The 21,986-nt window shown below is 41.2% G+C and overlaps 1 protein-coding gene across 8 annotated transcripts in view; it reads right to left on the reverse strand.

The window, feature by feature from the left end:
* Positions 1-21,986, reverse strand: part of IPCEF1 (interaction protein for cytohesin exchange factors 1) — a 184,317-nt gene that overhangs the window by 154,836 nt on the left and 7,495 nt on the right. For 3 of the 8 annotated variants that reach the window (XM_040965300.1, XM_040965294.1, XM_040965288.1), the window contains exon 3: positions 1,197-1,287. The exons of 4 other annotated variants lie outside the window; for them this stretch is intronic. The gene's annotated coding sequence lies outside the window, so the exon portion shown is untranslated. Of the gene's footprint in view, positions 1-1,196; positions 1,288-1,572; positions 2,057-21,986 lie in introns of those variants that run through there. One more of the 8 variants, XM_040965289.1, reaches the window with a different exon arrangement.

Below are 21,986 nucleotides of genomic sequence, written 5' to 3' on the forward strand. Positions count from 1 at the left end.
CTTCAAGCAGGACTGAAACTTTGGAAGTGGCTGTCTGTCATATGCTTCAGAAGAAACCAGAAGGAAGACAGTCATGTCAGCAAAAGAAACATGTGAGAGAAAAGGTAGCAAAAAGGGGGCTGCATCACAAAGCATTTTAGAAATAGATCTAACCCTCAGGCTACGGAGACAAGAAAAATCCCCTGCTGTGCTGTGCTTCAGATAGGATGGGCTTACCAACAAACTGACACTAAAGATGCCAAGACGTGGTAGGTTTTAAAATCTTATGATCATGCCTTGAAGAATTTCTGAGTAGAAGATTATTAAGGAAACAGATGAGTCTACTTCTCTGGGAAAAGAAACCTTAATGCAAATCGTTTCTTGACTATTTAGAAGGAAAGAAATGTGTACTATTTTATGGGAAGTAGCTTGGTCCTGCTAACTCTGTTTACAAAATCATCCCAGTGGTTACAACAGGTCACTCCCCTGGCACCCCAACCCCTTACCACTGCTGTACAAATGAACACACCCAGTTGAAGACCAACTATTAGACTATACTAATATGCCCTCAGAAATAGATACTTTCATTGGATGCACAGAAGCCTTCCCAAGTCAAAGAAAAAGCATACAAGATGTGTTTAAAGACCTGCTAAAGGAAATAACCCTTTGCTTTGCCCTCCCAAAGTCACTTCAGGGTGACAACAGAGTCTGGTGTCTGAAGTGACTCGGCAGATGGCCACTATTGTCTGATCCGTACCATCCCGTCACCTCCTGGCCTTGTCATGGAGTAAAGCTGAACGAGCGGATTGTGGCCTTTCAAACTCCTGGCCAAGCCTTGCCTAGAGACCTCATCACGGCAATAGCTATCGCCCTCTCAGAATGAGAATGGCAACTAGGACCATTCTAAATTTTAGTTCATTTGAGATATTGTATGGAGGAACACCCCCCCACACACACATACACACACTTCTGACATTGTTTTTGATTCAGAAACTCAAAATCAAACAGCACATATTATCAGTCTAGGCCAAGTACAAAAGATCCCCAAATCCACAAATAGCAGCTCTTCCCTAGGAAACCTAATTCTTCTAAAAACGTTGAAAGAAGGCTCTCCCTCTGACAAATTGCAGCGCAGACGGAAGGGACTCCAGCAGGTTCCAGCATTCCTAGTGTAGTTAAACAGGGTATCTGAACATTTGTTCAAGAATTAAACTCACCTCTAGAAGCTTCACAGTTGCCTACAGAAGATAAGTCAGCCTACTCTTATGAGCCAGTTGAAGACCAGAATGCATCTGCCTCATCCGGGACCTAGTGGGGAAACACCATGAAAATTCATAAATTAAGCTCCACAGAGGACTTCCGGAGGTGTCACCGAATTCTCAGGTGGCTTCATGCCTGTGGGGTCACTACCCACTTCCTCACAGAAGGAGCCTAAATTAGGGAAGGATCTTCTCAGCTCTGGCGATAGACCATGGCTGCAGACACTACGCAGCCACTGTCTCTCCCCCACCACTGCTCCCTCCTAGCCCAATCAGGTATTTCACCACATGGGGCAACCCATATGCATATGCCTAAGTATGCTCTTTTTCTTACCTTTTAAAAAAGATTTATTTCATTCTGTTTGAAAGGCAGAGTTACAGAGAGAGGAGGAGAGTCGTACAGGGATCTTCCATTTGCTGGTTCTATTCCCAGGTAACCACATTGATTGTTGGGGAGGTCTGAAGTGAGGAGCCAGGAGCTTCTTACAAGTCTCATGTGCCTTGAGGAACCCAAATCCTTCACCTGTCCTTCACTGTTTTCCCAGGATATTAGCAGAGACCTGAATTGGAAGTGGAGACGCTGGAACTAGAATGGGAGCCCAAATGGAATATGTTGGTGCCATAGAAGAGACTTGGCCTACTTCACCATGGTGGCAGCCACACTTTCTCACTTAAAAAAAAAAAAATGTTTATCACTTTGTCTACTTTATATATGTCTGTATTTAGGAATCTTATCTTTGAAACCTTGAATAATATCAGAGTGACAGAAGAGAAGGAAAGACACAAGGAAAAATCTTCCATCAATTGGTTCATTTCCTAAAAGCCTCCAACTGCCAGGGCTGGACCAGCCTCAAGCCAGGGGCCAGAGATTCAGTTTAGGTCTCCTCTCCCGTGAGTGACAGAGACCCAAGCACTTAAATCATCATCTGGCACCTCACAGGTAATTAGCAAGAAACTGGATTGGAAGCAGAGGTGCTGAGACTTCAAAGAACATGTAAGATGTTAAACAGTGACTTCACGTGCTGTGCCACAACTCCACACGGTAACAGAATTTTGACAACATAACACATGTTTCTCATTGGTTGTGCCTTCTTAAAATAAAATTTAGTATAGTCAGTTTCACATACAGTCATAACTCCAGAAACATGCTCTTTGGAACTGACACAATAATGAACAAAATAGCTTGTGCAGGGCACTGTGCACAAGAAATGAGAAGAGGTTTATCATTCGTGACTCCATATGGATCAACATCTGCTAACGACTTTATTCTCCTTGCAACTATACATTCCTAACCTCTCAGCTTTCATTTCATGCAATACCAATCGAAGTTTAAGACAAAACTCAATCTCTTTCTATCAAATTCTCTAAGAGGCTTTAAGTCCAAGCCATATCCTGACGCTTCAGAACAAATGCCATCAAGAGGCCAGCCAGGTCCATAGGATCCCTAAAGGTGTTCTAAGTACACATTTCCATTACACCTTTATGCTTTAGAGCTACTTACTTACAAGATGCGAAATTACAACTATTCAGGTTTTGTTTCACCTAAAGAATCATATATTGGTTAAAAGATGACAGACTAAATATTCCTAAAGTATGGCTGGTGAATACTAAGCTTGTCCAGAGCTCTGCAACAAAAGCATTCATTGGCCAATCAATTGACCAAATCTGCTTACCAGATTTCTCCAGAATTAGAAATTTCTCCACTTTGGAGATTTATAATTAATGCAACATAATATTGACAATACAAGATGTGAGACCACATGATGTTGATGATTCCCATTTTACTTTTTCATTCTAGATAGTTGGAAAAGTTAAGTAATGGAAGCATTCGATGTTATTGCTTTAAAACATAATTCAACCATCAGCTACAAATGAAAATCAATGTATGTACTACAATTGATTGATGCAATGCATAGTAATGTTAAAAATACCTGTTAGTGAGCCCAGCAAGATAGCCTAGGGGCAAAACTCCTGTCCTTGCATGTTCCAGGACCCCATATCGGTGCCGGTTCATGTTCCGGCTCCACTTCCCATCCAGCTCCTTGCATATGGCCTGGGAAAGCAGCAGAGGATGACCCAAAGCCTTGGGCCCCTACACCTGCATAGGAGACTCAGAGGAAGGCCCTGGCTTCAGATAGGCTCAGTTCCAGCCGCTACAGCCACGTGGGAAGTGAACCAATGGAAATAATATCTTTCTCTCTGTCTCTCTTTCTCTCTGTAAATTTGCCTTTCTAAGAAAAAGAAATAAATCATAAAAAAATACCTACTTGCATATTATGAATTTTTACTTTTCAATTAAAATCCTTCTTCAAAGCAACCAAGCATAAATCCCAAAAGATACCAAAAAGGAAAACTCCAGACAACATAGTGCACAAAAGAAATGCTAGCCCAAGTTCTGTTTTTTTCTTGGACACAAATAGAACAAATTTCTAAACTACTTTCTAAAAATACTGATAAAGCAAATATTTTTTAGGCAACAGTTCAATAAATATTCCATCACTTCCTAGATCAGTCATGAAGTGGTCTTTACTTATTCTTCATGAGTTTACTCATCTGATTGCTAACCAGTTCTGCACAAACTTTGTGTTAAAAAAATTCAAATGGCTTCAAAGGAAAGGAAGCAAATGATAAACAAACAAAGATCCCCTGACATTAAAGCAAATTGTCACCTTGAGCACAAATTAGGACCATTTCAGGCTTGAATTTTTGTTTTCTCTCTAGAAACTCCAAAGCACCTCCTGGCTCAACTCTGGGTTTCTCCGCTATCATGCTGTCTTACTAACACACAACTAGCCGAAAGTTTCCATCTGCAAAATGTAACATAACATACCTCTGTCCCAAGGAGCACAGTCTCTGTCTCCTGGCAAGGAGGAAGTGAAAGACTGTGTGTGGGCTTATAACAACTGAAATCCAATATGACCCACCAGACTACTTCCTCATCAGGATAATCTTCCTCAGTACAGCACACCACGAACCAACAACAATGGGTGCAAATTCCACTTGAAGAGAAAAGTAAGGGACAAAAGGAGATGCAATCCAAGCCACTTCCTCCCCCCTACCACAAATACACACAAAAAGCATGGGAACCAACCTTTCTTTTAACAGAATATGAGCAAGAGTTTTAAAATTAAAACCTTTCAACAAACAGTCTGCCTAAAAAAAAAAAAAAAAAATTTTTTTTAGGCTGCTTTCCCAGGCCACAAGTAGGGAGCTAGATAGGAAGTGGAGCAGCCAGGACCCAAATCAGCATCAATGCCACAGTCAAGTTTAGCCTATTATGCTATGGTTCTGGACACAAGAACCTAATGGATCTTATACATTAAATTTAAACAAGTCTATTGCTTTGATCAATTCTCCTTAAAATCTCCAAAGGGTGTGAGAATGACCAGAGAATATGGAATAATTTCATGGCAAACATGTTTAAGCTTCAATAAGACGTGAAGACAAAACCTACAGGCAAAAGGACACTGCGGAAACATCGCAAGTTGGATCAAGCCCAGGAAGATGGTGCTGAAATCATTGTGGAGGAAAACTGGATGATAACTAAACTTAGGGAATCAGAGAACCGAGAGTTATATCCGATAGAATGCAACAGTTTAAAAGACTGCTAGGGACAGCTGAGTGAGATGGAGGACCAGGTGTTAAGGCAGAAGAGGCAAAGAGCCCCGAGTCTCACTCTGTACACAGAAATGATCTGGAGACAGAAGATGTGGTCGGGACTGAAAAGAATGCTGAGTGCAGAAGGGTGAGCACCGAGAAAGATGCTAGGTGTGATCTAGATGAACACGCAAAAGCACTCTAAATAGAGAATTACGGACAAAAACAGACACGGAAGTTAGCAGGCTGCGTCTGTTGACCTCTGAGGAGCCTGTACCAGAGTCTGGGACTCCAGCAGGCTTTCTCCTATGCTCCTTCTGTCTGCTGCATGCCCTTCTGGCTTCTTATTTATGTCAACCAGAGGTCCAATGCAGAAGGAATGATAAAATGAATTGGTGAATCCATAAGACAATTAAAGAAGGAATGACACAAATTCCAAAGTTATATGTCCCTTTTAAAATTGTGTTGCTGTGCTTTGATTCATTCTTGCCTTATCTAACTTCGGTATCATCACTCATTATGCGTTGATTATATTAACTCTTACCATGCATTAATAAGGCTGTGCTTTATTCTAAAAAGGAAAGGCAATGTCAGTTGATAACGGCTGCCCAGTCCCTGGCTACTGTCAAACTGCTTCAGTAATCTTTACAACTATCTTGTCCTTGTACTCATGTGCTTCTGGGGATACCAAAGGAACCCCAGAGAAGTCAGGGCAAAAGGATGTGGTTTCTCTTTATTCCTATCAAATTAAAGAGAAGAACATTTTATAGGCTTTTTAATGATATTTTGTCCATGAAAGTCAGAATAATGCCATTTTATTGGACTAAGTACAAAATGTATGACAAGCTATTCCTACCATGCAACTTTCCTCACAGTACTGTTTTACCGAGTCTTCTCCCTTCTCTTCTCTGTGCTTGTTGCTTCTCCTTATGGATCAGACAGAGGATACCCAGGCCCTCAGTCCACCATTCCATCACTGTCTCTTAGCACCTACAACCCAACTCACATTGTCTCTAACGTTACATTGATTCAGATGTGTTGGTCTTTCTTTTCCTGGTCGTGTGCTCACTTTCTGTCTATAGCCAACAAATTATAAGCACATATATATGTACATCCTGTTTTCCAATTTCCAAAGCATATTCAGAACTTTAACTGCTAGTGAGCTCAATAACACAGAGCATGTAAAATCAAGCTACCACCCAAGCTCACAGATTTACAGACTGAGACCTCAACAAATAACAACCTCAGGTTTACCTACCTACCTAGATAACAAAGATCTCCCTGCTTATGGTCCAGAGTTTCTGCTGTCACACATTGGTCTAGCCTCTCTGTCAGTCTTTTAATGAGCACCTTTTCGTCCGGGCCCCAAGTGGAGAGCTCTCACCCATTTTCCTCCCGATTTAAGCATTCTCATGTGCTCCTATGCACATAGATGACACTTTGTCCTCTTTTTTCTTCTTAAAGCCAGAGTTCTGCTTGCTTTTCTTTTCTTTTTTCTTTCCTTTTCTTTCCATCTCTTTTCTTAAGTTACAGAGACAGAGAGCAAGATCTTCTACCCACTGGGTCACTCTCCAAATGGTTGGAGGTGAACTGATCCAGAGTCAGGAACCAGGAGCTTCTTCCTATTTGCTTGCAAATGTACCCAGATTTAGTGGTTCTATAGGAATCCCTCCAACCAGCTTTGGGGTATGCCTTAATAGATAATGACCGCAAAGGAACAGAGTCCCTAGGGCATGTCTCACTTTGGTCCGCTAGCTGCCTGAGGAGCTGCCCTGTGCCCAGCTGAGCACTTTTCAGGCCTGGGGGCATCCTCCTAGTGGCTGCCCACTAACGAGGCATCATTGGCCTGATATTTTTGGAGTACCAAAAAAAAAGAAAATCCTAGGTTTGTATTTAACTTTGGATTTGGAGATAAGTTTTTGGCTTTTGGCAGCAGACCATGCATGAAGATGCAAGGTAATATCTCTTGTACGGATACTATCTTTTTCTATCCAGAAAAAGACCCTTGTTTTAACAGACTGGTTTGCAACTTGATGCACTCATTTTGTAACCTGGTTAAATTTCTGGGTGAGCAATTTTATCATTCTCCTTGCCTCTCTGTCAGTCTTTTAATATATCTCAGCCCCTTGGCAGTTTCCGAACTAATCCTTTGTGGATTTTGACAAATTGGCCCTTTGGGCTTGGAGCAAGACTGACCAAGTTGTTGTGAGGTAGGTGATGGCAGTACGTCCCTCAGCTACAGGCAGGATCAATCTTAAGGGAAGGGGTGCTGCTAACTGACTACTGTGGAATTCTGCAGTCCTAATTTAGTGCAGTCTGATATTTGTTATCCACCTAAGGTCTCGTGATTTATGTGCTTTGTATTGTGTCCATAATTTTTGCAGTGTGTGCTATGCATTTCTGTAAGCTATTCTTGTGTCTCTATCCTACAATCCGCCAAATAAATCTATCTTTATTGACATGTAAATAAACAAGTGCTCACATAAATTAAATGAGTCTAAGTGCATTCGGGTCATGTAACAAATAAATCTCTAGTGATAGCTTGTTTTAAATTTGTCAGAAAAACAAGGTCAAGATCTTTTCCTAATCATTAACAAATTTCGCACCTCAGTTTGCTGACCAAACAAAAGTCAATCATATTTTTGTGCAACATTTAAAATTATGGAAGTATGGTTTTATGCCGAAAATTACAGAGCTGAACTATGCCACAATTGTTTCTTAAATATGAAGGAAACCAATCTAGCCTTTAGAATTATTCCTTTGATAAGAAAAAGACTTAAAATAATGGCCATCCTTACCTAACACTTTAGTGTCTTAAGTAACCTATGCATGACTATTAAAAATAAATAATGCAGGGGCTGATATGTGGCACAGCCCGTTAAGCCAATGCCTATAACACCTGCATCCCATTTGGGGACCCACTTGTAAGCCAGCTTCCTGCTAATGCACCTAAGGAAAGCAGTGGAACGTTATTCAAGTTGTTGGGCTACACCCACTTGTGACACCTGCTTGGAATTCTTAGCTCTTGACTATAGTCTGACTGAGGCCCTGTCATTGCAGTCATTTGGACAGTAAAAGAATAGACATAAAAATCACCTTTCTCTCTCTCTCTCTCTCTCTCTCTCTCTCACTGTCCTTCAAATAAATAATAAAATAATTTTTAATAAAATACGTGAATGTAAAATGATAAATGTTTCTGAACACAAACTCATGAACCTTTACCTTCTTAACAAAAGGCACTGGGCCTACTAGTTACAAAGCAACTTTTACGTTAGAAAAGTAATACGTAATTTGGAAAAATGAAGCTGTGGGATATGAAATATATGTTTTGTTCAAAAGGAAATGACCAGCATTCCACAAGAAGAAGAGAGAAAAAGTGAAGCGCAATTAACTGGAAGATAATCTTGCATGAGAGCAGGTCGGCTGAGTTTAGAAGAGAATGACTGGCATGGATTTTTAAACACTGAGCGCTAATATTCAAGTTTCACCAACATAAAATAGGTCCCTTCTATTAAATCAGCAAGGCTTTTTAAAAAATATTGATCCATTAGTACATATCTGCAAAAAAGTTTTGGTATTTCATCTTTAAACTGATTTTTTTTATTCTACTTCCAAAGACTTCCCCCATTTTGCAGTTCCTATTTAATTGGCATCTCTCCCTCTGCTTTAGAGTCAGCCTCTCTAATTTTTTTTGTTGTTGTTCCTCCCTGGCGCTGACTGTTACAACCTGACACTGAAAATGATTATCTTAGAATCCTGGGATGGCAGGATGACGTGATCCTTCACTTTTGGCTTTCTTTGATGTACTTGTTCCAAGTAACAGATGAGTTCATGTACTAATTCTTCTATTCAAGATATTCTTTGCCTTTTAGTAACTGAACAAGAAGACAAAGACTGTCTGTGCTTTGTCAGGATGCCCTCTTATGTTTCCTGATATCTTTTTAAGGTTCTGATTACTTGGAAAACGCTGACACTTAAAAGTTAAGGTTGTTTTGAGATATGTGTTTATCTTGAAATATCTGAATGGTTACTTTATAACTCTGACTAAACCTATCCCATAATTGATTTTTAAAAATTACATAATTCACAGGAGAACTATTATTTCACAACAGTCTGGAATTCTCCTTTGGTCAAATTATCTTCTGATATCTTTGATTAGCTTCTCAGGTTCCAATTTCTGTCTTGCAAGATTTCTTTTATCTGAGTCACACATCACTTCTTGGCCTTTTGGCAATGATCAAGTGTAGTATCTGAAAGGCACATTTGCAGAGAGGGAGACACAGAGAAATCTCATGTGCTGGTTTACTCCCTAAATAGCCAGGACCAGGCCAGGACCAAATCCAGGAACCTGGAGCTCCATGCAAATCTTTCACAAGGGTGGCTGAAGTCCAAGTGCTTCAGCCGTCATCCGCTGCTTTCCCAGGAGCATTTGGAGGGAGCTGGATCAGACATGGAACTGCCTTGACTCCAACAGGTGCCAGCCTGTCAGAACGTGGCCATACCTGAAGTGCCACAACACTAGACCCTCAATGTTTTAAATTAAGTCTTTCAACTTGAGATATCCTGATGGCCTTGAGAAGATTCCCCAAAGCACGTGCTTCTCAGCTTGTAGAGACAATAGCTAAGCAGGCTTATTTGGATCACATGAAATGACTTGATGGATTATGAAAGGATTCTAAACCTTAAGTTGTACTTATATAGGTTGTTGTAAGCATTGTAAAGTTTCTATGACATCTTTTGAAGTCTGGTGTTCCTGGTGGGACTTGACCAGTCATCACTGTCATATTAATGGAAAAGGAAACCTACCAGCCTTTCTAAACTCTTGGGTTGCAGCTTGCATCACAGGACTGGAAGTCTGAAAGATTGGCTGCTGCATGAGCCAAAAAAGCTCTTGTGCTTTCTAAACTGTTCCATCAATGAGTTACTAAGTCTGCCTGTGACTGCTGAGCTGTAATCCATATTTTCAACACTGCTGCTTGTAAGGCTTGTCATCACAATCCTGATTCTTCTATCAGAGAAAAACACCCTGACAATTATTTGAAAATTCGGCTTCTGCCAAAGATCAAAGTAACTAAAATTTCCCATAATGCTGAAGAGACTGAGAGATTTGTGAACTTGCTGACAGAGACCAAATGAAACAAGAAGTGACTACAAAGACTCAGTCCACACTTTCTGTTTAACTGGTAACTGGTGTCATTGGTGCATATCTAGTTCTTAAAGCATTGTTGGTTCTCTACTTAAATGTTTTGTCTTCTAGGGTTAAAGAAAGTTTCTCTTGAGGCTATGACGATTTGCATCATTTGGTAGAGTACATTTTTATAAACCAAGATAAAAACATTGAACTTTGTTTTCCAGCTGAATTCCCCCAAAACTGATATTCTTGTCTTTCATGGAAATGCAATGATTTGCATACATTAATTAAGAACCAGTTTTCCACATAACAGAATACAACTTGAAACATCAGCATATTTAAAATATGCACAAAATGCCTGACTACAAGGGCTCCTAGGCTTTCCATGAATAAATAAAATTGTGTCTTCCTAGTAGAACTTTTTTTTTGTATTATTATTATCATTTTATGATACAGTTCCATAGGCTCCTGGGATTTCCCTTATCCCAGCCCCAATACCCCCACTACCTAGTTCCTCTATATAATTACTAAAGTATAGTTCTTCACATAGTCATATGTCCATCATTGCGGGCATGGACAATGGCAGAGAGTCCAGCATCCTATTGTCAAGATACAGTAAACAGTTTCATTGTAAGTCCATCTTTGTCTGGAAGTACAAATGCATACTGCATTGTAGCCTCACATCTGGGTATGTTAGTCTCCATTTTACAGCTTCTGTACATCCTCTTAAATGAAAAGTCATAATACAAAATCAAAACTATAAGGGTAAGTAGAAGTTTACAATGCCATGAAGTTAAATGACATATTACTAGATATGACAGTCTCCATTACACAGCTACTATACATCCCTTCAATGAAAAGCCACAACACAATATCAACAATAGGAAAAAAAAAGAAATTAACAACACCATGAAGTTAAATAACATGCTACTGACTGATTAATGTGTCGCTGAAGAAATGAAAATCAAGAACCTTTTTGAAGAAAATGATGCTACTGGGCCCAGCGAGGTGGCGCAGTGGTTAAGGTCCTCGCCTTGCATGCCCCGGGATCCCATATGTGCGCCGGTTCTGGTCCCAGAAGCCCCGCTTCCTTTCCAGCTCCCTGCCTGTGGCCTGGGAAGGCAGTCGAGGACGGCCCCAAGCTTTGGGACCCTGAGCCCGCGTGGGAGACCCGGAGGAGTCTCCTGGCTTCGGATCAGCATAGCATTGGCCGTTGCGCGCACTTGGGGAGTGAATCATGGGATGGAAGATCTTCCTCTCTGTCTCTCCTCTCTGTATATCCGCCTTTCCAATAAAAAAATAATAAAAAATAAATCTTTAAAAAAAAAAAGAAAGAAAATGATGCTACTGTATGATCCATGAGTCACTGAAGAATTTAATCAGAAGAAAGTGTTTTAAAGAGAGGAAACAAATAAAAAAATCAAAATCCATGTGATATAGTGTCCGCTAGTTTTTGTTTTGGTGACGTGTATCTCTTCTACAAAACAAATAGATGGGTTTTGCTTTTTAATCCAGTCTACTAATCTATGATGTTTGATTGAGCTTAAGGCATTTACATTCAGGGTTAATATATATAGGTGGTACTTTGGTCCTGTCATTTTCGCAATGGGATGTTCATTGATTTAGTCTTCTGTTGTCATTTTACTGGGATATTCTTCACTTTTGCCTTTGGTTTTGTTGGGTGCTATTCCTCTTCTCTGTCAAGAGAACATCTTTCAGTATCATTTGTAGGGCAGGTTTGGAAGAGGCAAATTCCTTTAACTTTTCTTTACTGTGGAAGAATTTTATTTCATTTTCAAAGATAAAAAAAAGCTTTGTTGGATATGTTATCCTAGGTCGACAATTTGTTTTTCTTTTAGAATCTGGAATATGTCACTCCATTCTCTTCTTCCCTGTAGAGTTTCCCATGAGAGTTCTCCTGTGAGTTTAATTGCCACTGCTCTATAGATCAATTGATTTTTTTTCACGTGCACATTTAAGGATCTTTTCCTTGTGTTCGATTGAAGAGTTTGATGTGTCATGGTGAAGATCGCTTTTGATCAAGCCTGTTGGGAGTTCTGGGCCCCTCCTGGATCTTGTTTCCCAATTTTTCTCCAGATTAGGGAAATTTTCCTTGATTATTTCATTACATACATTTGCAACTCAGCTTCTCTTTCTGCATCTTATGGGACTTCCATAACTCTTATATTTGGCCTCTTAGTGTCTTTCAATTCTTGAATACTTTTTTCAGCCTGATCCAGCTCTGCTTCCAGATTTTTGTTTCCCCCTGGTGAGAGGAAATATCATTTAATTTTGAGATTCTTTCTTCTGCCTCCTTCATTCTATTTTGGAGACTCTCCATTGTACTTTTCATTTGTTCTACTCTGTTCTTAATTTCTGATATACCAGCCTTGATTTGCTTTATTGCTGCCATTGCTTGTATAAAATATTCCTTAAATTCTTTGAATTCTTGTACGTGCTTCTCATTGTTGATTAGAAGCTTTAAAATGAGTTCTCTGAATTCTGAGTCCCCCATTTTCTCGATATCTTCCTCAGTTAACTCTCAGGTTGGCAACGGGTTTTGCTCCATTGCAGGGATTTTTTCAGTAATATTCCTTGTGCCTTTGTCTCTTGTTTGCTCTTGGTCATTGTACTTCTGGATAGCAGAGTCTTCTCCTTAGGGCAAGTTTTTAAGCTGTGTCACCCACAGGTCTACAGTTCAATTTTATTTATTGCAGTTGGTACACAACTCTTTATTGCACCCAATTGTGCCACTCCCACTCCCTTCAGCAAGTTTCAGCTCTGGGTTTTTATGTTAGATTTCCACCAAGAATTCTGTAGCCCCAACTCCTGGTTCACCACTCTCCTCCTCCTGTGATACCGTGCTTGGCTGCACTGTTGTCTCTGCAACCTTTCTTCCATTTTTTGGTTGGAGCAGGTCCTAGGATAAGGTAGACACCAGGTGTCCTATATAATTAGGTTGGTGGTGGTGCTGATCTTGTTGAAACCTGTTGGCTGTTAGGTCTCGGTGTCACGTAGACCTATTTTGACCCATATGATGTCACATTCGGTATTATTTTCTTGTGGGACCAGAGCAATCCACGGAACTCAGTGAGCTTTTGCAAGCTCAGCACATGCACAGTTCACTGTTGTCCACTGTAGTCCTAAAGCTTTTGCCACATTGTACAAAATGGCACCTGACATACCACCAGTAGAATTCTTGATCTGCTGGCCATCAGGTCTGAGACTACCTAGACCTGTCTTGGGTGGAACCTGTAGAATGCCACGTTGATGCAGTTCACTGAGTCAGACATGAGTTCACTCCCAGCTCAGCACATGCTCAGTCCTTTCCCTTGCCTTTGCCCCTTATGCAGAATGGCACCAAATTCAGCTCTAGGTAGCTGACTGGGCTGTGAATTCCACCTTGTTCTCATACTGCCAATCTTGGATCTGCTGCTCTGTCTCTGCTCTTGGTCAAATTAAACAGACCAGCAGGATGGACAGTTCTTTGTCTGGGTTCACCTCCCAAGCTCCCAGTGAAAGTCCCTTCCCACCTGGTTGCTGGTAGAGTTCCGGCTGCTGGTGGAGTTCAGATAACTGTTAGCTGAATGCCGCTGGAGTATCAGTCACTGCAACACCACACCATTGTGTCTGCTGCTTTCCTGTGTCTGTCAGACTTCAGGTGCCCCTCTGCTGTTGTTCTGTCCTCTCCTATTTTCCAGAATGTGTCCCCTCTGCTTCATCATAATTAAATGTTTCTCTGTCCATTTAAACATGTCCTTACCCTATTCCGCCATCTTGATTCTCCCCTAGTAGAACTTTAAACTTCACAATATTAGGTGTGAGCCTCGCTTGATATCCTAGTGATTATGAACGCCGGTTCATATCCTAGCTGCTCCTCCTCCCATCCGGCTCCCTGCTTATAGCCTGGGAAAGCAGTGTAGGACAGCCCAAAACCTTCGGACCCTGCACCTGCATGGGAGACCTGGAAGAGGCTCCTTGCTCCTGCCTTCGGATCGGCTCAGCTCTAGGCATTATATCCACTTGGGGAGTGAACCAGTGGATGGAAGATCTTCTCTGCCTCTCCTTTTCTTGTAAATCTGTCTTTCCAATAAAAATTAATAAATCTTTAAGGAAAAAATATATATATATATATATATTTAAAAGAAAAGAAACCTTAAGTCCACCTTTGTTACTCTTCCTAATCATGTTTTCTAACCTGTCCTGTATGGTAAGTCAGCTTTTCTCACTGTACCTACACAGTCAACTATAATATACATACTATCAAACTAAAACTGTTCATTGCTTTTTTGATATATTCTTGAGTTGTTCTGCTTTCATTGGTTTTGTTTTGGGTTTTTCCCTTTTGAACTTTCTGCCTGTTGCCTGAGATAACACAAGTATAATTCCCAGCAAGATAGTGCCAGCCTGCACTTAGAAATCATGCGTTGAGGGCTGATCACTTCAAATTCAGCAAGAGACCCCAGGTAAAGTTAGCCTACAATCAACCCCTTCTAAAATATGTTTGCTGCTCAAAGATGAGGATGAAAGAGTTTTGGGGAGTCAGCGCCTTAGCTGGTAGATAAAACTGCTCCACTTTAACCTAGTTCCCTGCTGTCAGCCTGGGAAAGCAGCAGGAGACCATGCAAGTCCTTGAGCCTCTGCACACATGTGCAAGACTTGTGAGAAACTCCTGGCTCCTGGCTTTGAAATGGTCCAGTTCCTGTCCATGGCCATACCACCCTGAACGTGCCCGATCTCATCTGAAATGGCCCAGTTCCAGGCATTGTGGTCATTTGAAATGTGAGCCGGCAAAGGAAAGATCTCCCTCTCTTTCTCTTTCTTCCTCTCTAATTCTCTCTTCTCTTTTCTCCCTCTGCAACTCTGCCTTTCAAATGAAGAAGTAAATCTTTTGGGGGAACAGTGGACAGGAAGTGTTTGACACTGACTCCTGATTGTCAATCTGTTCCCCTAGAACACAGGACCTAACTGGGCCAGCAGGCAGAATAGGTTCATCCTAGCAAATGAGGAACAGAGCACAGCTACAGGATGGTTGATCAGTTCAATCTTGAGGAAAAGATAAAGGGAAAAACATAAAAGCTAAAATGAAGCCACTGATGTTAATCCTAAACTACAGTAGATAAAGCTAAAAGTTTATGTAGAATGGGTTCTTATGCATAATAACCACATAGTAACTACCACAAAAGACTCTGCTCGAATTTCACAGAGGGCACTGCTTCAAAAAAGCCATGCTAACTAAATTATGATGCTTTGTATTCTCCCATTTGATGCTAGAACACATGCACTGCATCCACACTAGCTGAATTCCTTCAACCTCTTTTTACGTAAGAGGAAACAATTAGCATTAAAAGTACTGACTCAAAAAATCCATGAAGAATAAAGCATTGGATGGCATGCTTCTCCAACAACCTGACATGGGCACCAAAGCTTGGCCAACTCAACTGATTCAGTAGCAGCTGCCACGACATCCTACAAGGCTTAATGGCTCACAGTCAGCCCTCCTACTGTGCGCTGCTGAGCACTGGCTTGAGAATAGCCACTGGGAGAAATGGCAAGCCATGCTATTTGACAATCTAAATGTTACTCTAGAAGTTACAGCATCACGGAGCCTTGCATTGTGCTGAGATGTCAGCATTCCTTGGGAGTGCTGATCGAGTCCCAGATGTTCCACTTCTCATCCTGATCCCTGCTAATCCCCCTGGCGAGGCAGGCAAGCCTTCTGCCATTCACATAGAAGACTTGAAAGGAGTTCAGGTTCTTGGCTCCTACCCGGCCCACTTCCTGCCATGCAGCCCATTGAGGCACAAATCAAATGAAGAACTCTGTCTCTGTCTGTCCCTCTCTCTGTAACTTTTAAATAAATAAAATAAATATTAAGACAAAATAAAATTATCTCATCTTTAAATCTTTAAATCTGACCATCTTCCTTGCTTCCAGACATCTCTGGGGGAACTTATGGATGATTAGACAAGTATATTCCAGCACACAAGATCTGACTGGAGTCCCTTTAGAGACTCCAGATGGAAATTGCTTCATGGGGTTGGAAAAATCAAAGGCTGAATATACAAATATCTAGGAAACTCTGGGAGCGGAAGTATTGCCCCCAGGTATCTCAACCCTGCAGACTCACATTCATAGCTCTCAGCTATCCCTGTGTTTTGGAGTAGATGTGAGAGTGAATATTTATACTGACTCTAAGCATGCCTGTCTGTGTGACATGCCTCTGCGGCTATTTAAAAGCAAAAAATAATTGGCCTTATTAAATACCAAAGATTTTGCACGGAGGAAGGCAATCCTCCAGAAACAAATGGCTTGAAATATCCTCACGAAAATCCAAGGGGGAATCTAAGCAAGATGTTGTTTCTGCATTGCTAGTAGCTCTGGGAGCGTTCCCCCAGCTCTCCAGGATGTATGCACCAAGATTAATGCTAAGAATGACCCCACAGCGAGTCTTAATGAACAATGGCCCCCTAGTTTGTTACTCAAAGTCCTTTGGAGACACAGTGTTAATTGTCTGCTTTGCATTTTAGGTATACAAATATTAATACATAATGAATTTTGTAATTGCTATGAAGTGATGATACATCTGTAAGATAAATTATGCAGAAACTACCTGGCCCCAATGCCCTCAGAAAGCAGAGTCTCTTTTGTCAAACCTGGGACTCCTGAAAGAACAAATGCCTACAGCTTCCTGTACTACAGCTTGGCAATTGCTGGTAGGCCTCTCTGCCCCCATTTCAGCAGGAAGCAGCTAGAGTGATTGATGCCCGAGCATCTGTAGACGCTGTCGAACCCCAGCATCTTCCTCAGCTTGCTGTTTATCTTCAAAGATCCATTTCTTAAGTTAAAATGGACAGAGTACAGCCAGAGTCAAGACCCTGATATTATAAGGATTTGAATTTCCCCTGAACACAGTTAGTATTCCATGCTGGCCTCTCTCTATTCCAGGGCCTTTGGGAAACTCAGGTCCTATTTGAAAAAAGTAACTGTCAGTCTATCCTTAGACCCAACCAGGCTGGAGGCCACCCTCACCATCCCAAAACAAACGTGCAAGCACCTGTCACTGGCCAATCAAGGGAATGCACCATGCAGGACCAACCAGAGCATGTACTCTTCTGGGAATGGAACATTGGCCGCCCGACTCCTTGCTCTGTGCTTCACATCTAAATGCCTGCTGCTTCCACTGTGCAAGTGTCAGGCCTCGGCTCCTGAGCCACCAGTGAGCAATGCTTTTGCTGATTCCATAGTCATCATCCAACCAGCCCTGTTGTTTTCTATGACAGATTAGGGTCAGGTTGTCTCCAGGCAACAAAAACAAAGCTGCAAAAACTATAAATCAATCGAGAACAATCCAGTTTCCAAACGATAACTCTTGCCTCTCTCTCTGACACTTCCCAAAACCCAGGGATTCACATTCACATGGAGGCCTTCCCTTCATCACTTTTTGTTCTTTCAGTCACTTCTGCCTTTTTGGTTTTCCAGGTTGCTGATAATTTGCAGGGTTTTTGCTTCCATCTTTGTGTTTAGTTGCAGGGAAGGTTTCAATGTGTTAAACTTGTCAGTTCTTGGAAGCAATGACTAGCTGTGAATCCCTGAGCTTTTTATGCTACATTTTTATAAAGAAAAACACCTCCTCATGTACCTTTTCACTGAGACCATCCACGCCCACTTAACTCTAGTATCAGGTCCAGGGGCAAACCTGGTAAGGCCATGCTCCCTGGCCGCCAACTCACTGCCCGGTGCTGGCACATACACCGCTTGTTGGGAAACGTACCATTTGTCAGTTGCCAAATAATACCGTTAGGTGGAAACTCAGACATTGCCCTGCCGCTTCCTGATTGGTTAGAAAACACGCACGGGAAAGGTCTGCTGCAGGATCCTGCCCAGACAAAGAGGGGGCAGGAAACCCCTAAGAACTTCCAAAAACCTCAGTGACTCTCGCGCCCTTTCGGGAAACACCCCGTCTCCCCAAGCTCTTCTGGAAGGTGCTAGCCCAGTCCTTCTCCTGTTCACTTGTTCATTCCACAAATAAAACTTATTTTATGATTCCCAGCTTTTTATTTCTATACTAAACTGAGGAAGAACCCACCAAAGTTTGCCAGTAACATTCATCTTCCATTCACAAAGTGTGGCTACTAGACTTGTTTAACGGTAAATGATTATTTCTAAAAAATACTCATAATGTGCTTGGAATATGATTTTAATATATATCAAATTATGTTCTATTTCCCATTTTTTGGTAGATAAACTTTTTTAAAATAAGCATTTTTAAAAAGAAAAAATCTGTAAAGATTTTTATAAAGATTGTTTTGACATTATTTTATCACAAGAAATATTTATCTTATCCTTACTTTTTGTTTTATGGTAATGAAATACGCTATCTGAAGTAGAATAAATTATTTTTAAATGTAACATGCATGCAGCAAGATCGTTAATAACATAAATTCTCTAGGAGGTTTAATTCAAAGTATTTGCCTCAAAAAAGAAAATCCTTCCTCCCATTTCCATGATTGAATATAAACCTATCTTTCATTTTTTCCAAAGACTGTTCTAGTAATTAAATAAATAGAAACGATTCAAGCCCATTCTCTCTAGAATCGATTTTCCTTCTTTTCATCTCCCTTTTCTCTTCCTTTTTAGTGTGAATTCTTGGAAACAAATGCCCCATTATCCTTCCTCAACTTGGTTCTGAAAATGTCCTTAGGAATGAGATTTTCTTCAATATACAGGCAAATCCCAGGTCAACCGTTGCTATAGCCATTAGCTACCCGGAGAGCATCCTCTGGCTAAAATGAAATTAGATCACACACAATCTTGGCTCAGGACTGAAGAGAAAGGTAGATAAACACAAGTCTATTTGAAAAATAGGAAATCATGTAGCATCCTTTTCCTCATACTTTTATATTTTATGTCCTCCTGGACAGCTATCTATTACTGGAGTCTTGGGCCTGGAGCCTAATTGGGATTCTGGGCCAAACTCTCATGGTTGGAATTTCTTTGTGACATTGAATCAGGTTCTTAAACTCTCTAAACCTGCTCCCTTGTCAGGGAGAAAGCTGGCTGGTAACAACAGTGCCTCCTGGACTTCCCTGATGGGAAATCATATCATGCCTGCCAAAGCCTTTAATGCATTCTCTGGTGGAGAGCAAGAGGGCAGAACATGCAAGTGTCAATAATAATGACCATTATGTTAACTGCTTGTGCCACTGGAGATGAGGAAGCTGACGTATCCCATTGGAGAAGTTACAGTACCAAACAGACATTCTGAATTCTACTTTCACTGCTACACAGAAGGTTTCAGGCATTGCCTGAGAAGCCTCACTGGGCAGTGGCATCTATTCATTGGCAAAAGTCTTGCCTCCACACCAGCAAGAACCAGGAGTTTCTGGTGGAGCATCATGCCCGAACTCAGTCTAGGGTGAGGAGGGGGCTTTGGTTAATTTACTCTGTATACACGCAAGAATGATTTAATGCGAAGCAGAAATGAACATACTCTGTCGAGAATGGTGCCACCACTAAAAACACAAACTTGAAAGCAAAGTCATGTCCCGAGCAATACGAATCACTCAGTCTTCCTGGCCCAGTTCACTTACTCGCTTGCGGTGGCTTCTTTGTGTCTCTCCCCGTGCTAGCGTCTCAGCTCAGAACGTCTGGGGTCCGATGGTCCTCTCGGAGCAACTGATCCATACAGAACTTTGAAATGTGTGCGAGGTTGCACAAGATCAACTCAGTAGTACTCCGGCACCTCTCACACGCCGTGCTTGACAACCCCGTTTTAAAGTCTGCCCACCCACGCAGAGGCTGCTCTAGTTGATCAGTCAAGTTGAAAACCTGAGTGCATAAAATCTGGTTAGCTGTGTCTCAGGAAAATCCAGCTCTAGCTGGAAACCTTGTCCATATTAAGCAAGAGAGTCCGACCTCAGACTCTTCTGTTTGACAGAGTGACTCTCTCCGAATATGATTACAAATGGTGATCCTACCCACCTAATACATGACTGAAAAGAAAATACGAGAACTCAAGAAACATCGGACAAATGTTAAACATTCATAAGTCGGCCCTCATTCTGTGATATCATTAACATTCAGGCTCACTGATGAGAGCAGCTCTCTGTCCTGTCATAATGGAAACAGAAGTAGTGGGTTACGATCTAAAAAGGAACCAGAAATGAAGACCTTGGACACAATTGCTTCAGGTTTTATGGGTAGAAAGAACAAAGTTATTACAAATGACTTTCATTGTAGGTGATGGATATCATGTTCCTGCCGCGACCATTAATTTTTTAAAGTAGCAGAATCTTCAAACATGTTCAAGAAGTTGATAATGCTACCTGTTTTCTTACAAATTGATAAAATGATTGCAAACTTCCTCAATATTGTGGTGTAGTCTAAGCTATCCGAACTGAATTATCATAATCAAGTAGCTTCATAGGCATAGTTTTCCTGTTTATAGTCACTTATTTAGTTTTTTCAAAGAATTAAAGATTTCCTCCTTAAAACAAAGCTTCACATTAGTGTACAGAGAAGCGTCTTTTGGGTGAACCATGACACCTTACACAGAGTTCTATTCCATAGGCGAGAATGTTGAGTTGAGGCTCCCGAGTGGTGTTTTGAGTTGGTAGTATTTCTTTTCCTTCCTAGAAGCCTGTTAACATCCGAGACCAAGGCAGCGCATTTACGCATGCACGGGTTTCTGGGTGATGAGGTGTAAGCATGAGAGATCACTAAACAAGACTCTTCAGGAGACATTTTCCTTCGTAAGAGTAAGGGAAAAAAGAACTATTCTCAAAAATCTGTCAAGCCACAAATCTCTATTGGACATATATTGAAAGACATTACACGAAATTAATAACAAGTCTAAAGAAACCTAAATGGGTTAATTAAAAAGAGGAACAAAAAGAGTTTTAGTTCCATACAGATTACATGAATTAGCCTCCTACCATGATGTTTTTCTATCAAAAGAATGTTGTTCCACTAGGGCTAATTGTGGCAATAGGAATTAAGGTAATTTAAATTCTACAGAACAGGAAATTTAAAAGACTCCTGTGTTGCAGAAAACCCAAGAATACACAGGAGTAATGGCTCTACAGGCTAATTCTCTAACTCCAAGCACTGGAATCCCATGTGTGCTGGTTTCTGTCCTGGCTGCTCCAGTTTCCATCCAGCTCCCTGCTTATGGCCTGTGAGGACAGTGGAGGATGGCCCAAAGCCTTAGGACCCTGCACTTGGGAGATCTGAAGGAAGCTCCTGGCTCCTAGTTTCTGATAGGCCATTGTAGCCATTTGGGGAATGAACCAATGAGTAGAAAATCCTTCTCTCTGTGTTTCCCCTTCACTCTAAAAATCTGCCTTTCCAATAAAAATAAGTAATTTTTAGATCATTTTCCAATGCATGCTTTTCTTTCACCATGTGACTTGAGGAGCTAAATCTCTCAAGTTTACACTCATGTTCTATGTACAGCAACTGACCACATTAGCATAATAATCCAGGACCTCCAACTGGACTTACTTTATGAAAGGATGTGCTTTATAGCTTTCACAATAGTCTAATTTTCATGTGGTAAATGTATTTCATTGTTTCATTTCTCTATTAGTTGCTACTCAATGATGAAGCAACTCTACTGTTTGGGACTCAATTCCACTGGCTAACGTCAAAAGAATGAGTCATGTTGGGTTTGGTCCCCAGAAGGGCTTGCTAGCACCATGGACATGTTTATTAACAGCACTTAGCAGCATCTGTCTTTTACTCAGTGCCCTTTTTCTCTTGCAGTTATAGAAGCCAGGAATCCCAAAGGAAGATGCTGACAGGGAGCCATGCTCCCACTGAACTCTGTTGGGTGGATCCTTCTTTGCCTCTTCCTGGCTGCTGGAGGCTGGCAGTGCTCAGCCTTTCCTCACTTGGTCTGCAGCACTCGGACCTGTCTGCATGATGATGAGCTGTCTTCTTGGAAGCACACCATCACGGGCCGACTTCATTTCACTCACAACTACCCTATTTCCAAACCAGTTGCATTTGAAAAAAAC

This window comes from Ochotona curzoniae, unplaced genomic scaffold (assembly GCF_017591425.1).
Source record: "Ochotona curzoniae isolate NIBS_2020 unplaced genomic scaffold, NIBS_Ocur_1.0 scaffold_3890, whole genome shotgun sequence".
In the NCBI taxonomy this organism is placed as follows: domain Eukaryota; kingdom Metazoa; phylum Chordata; class Mammalia; order Lagomorpha; family Ochotonidae; genus Ochotona; species Ochotona curzoniae.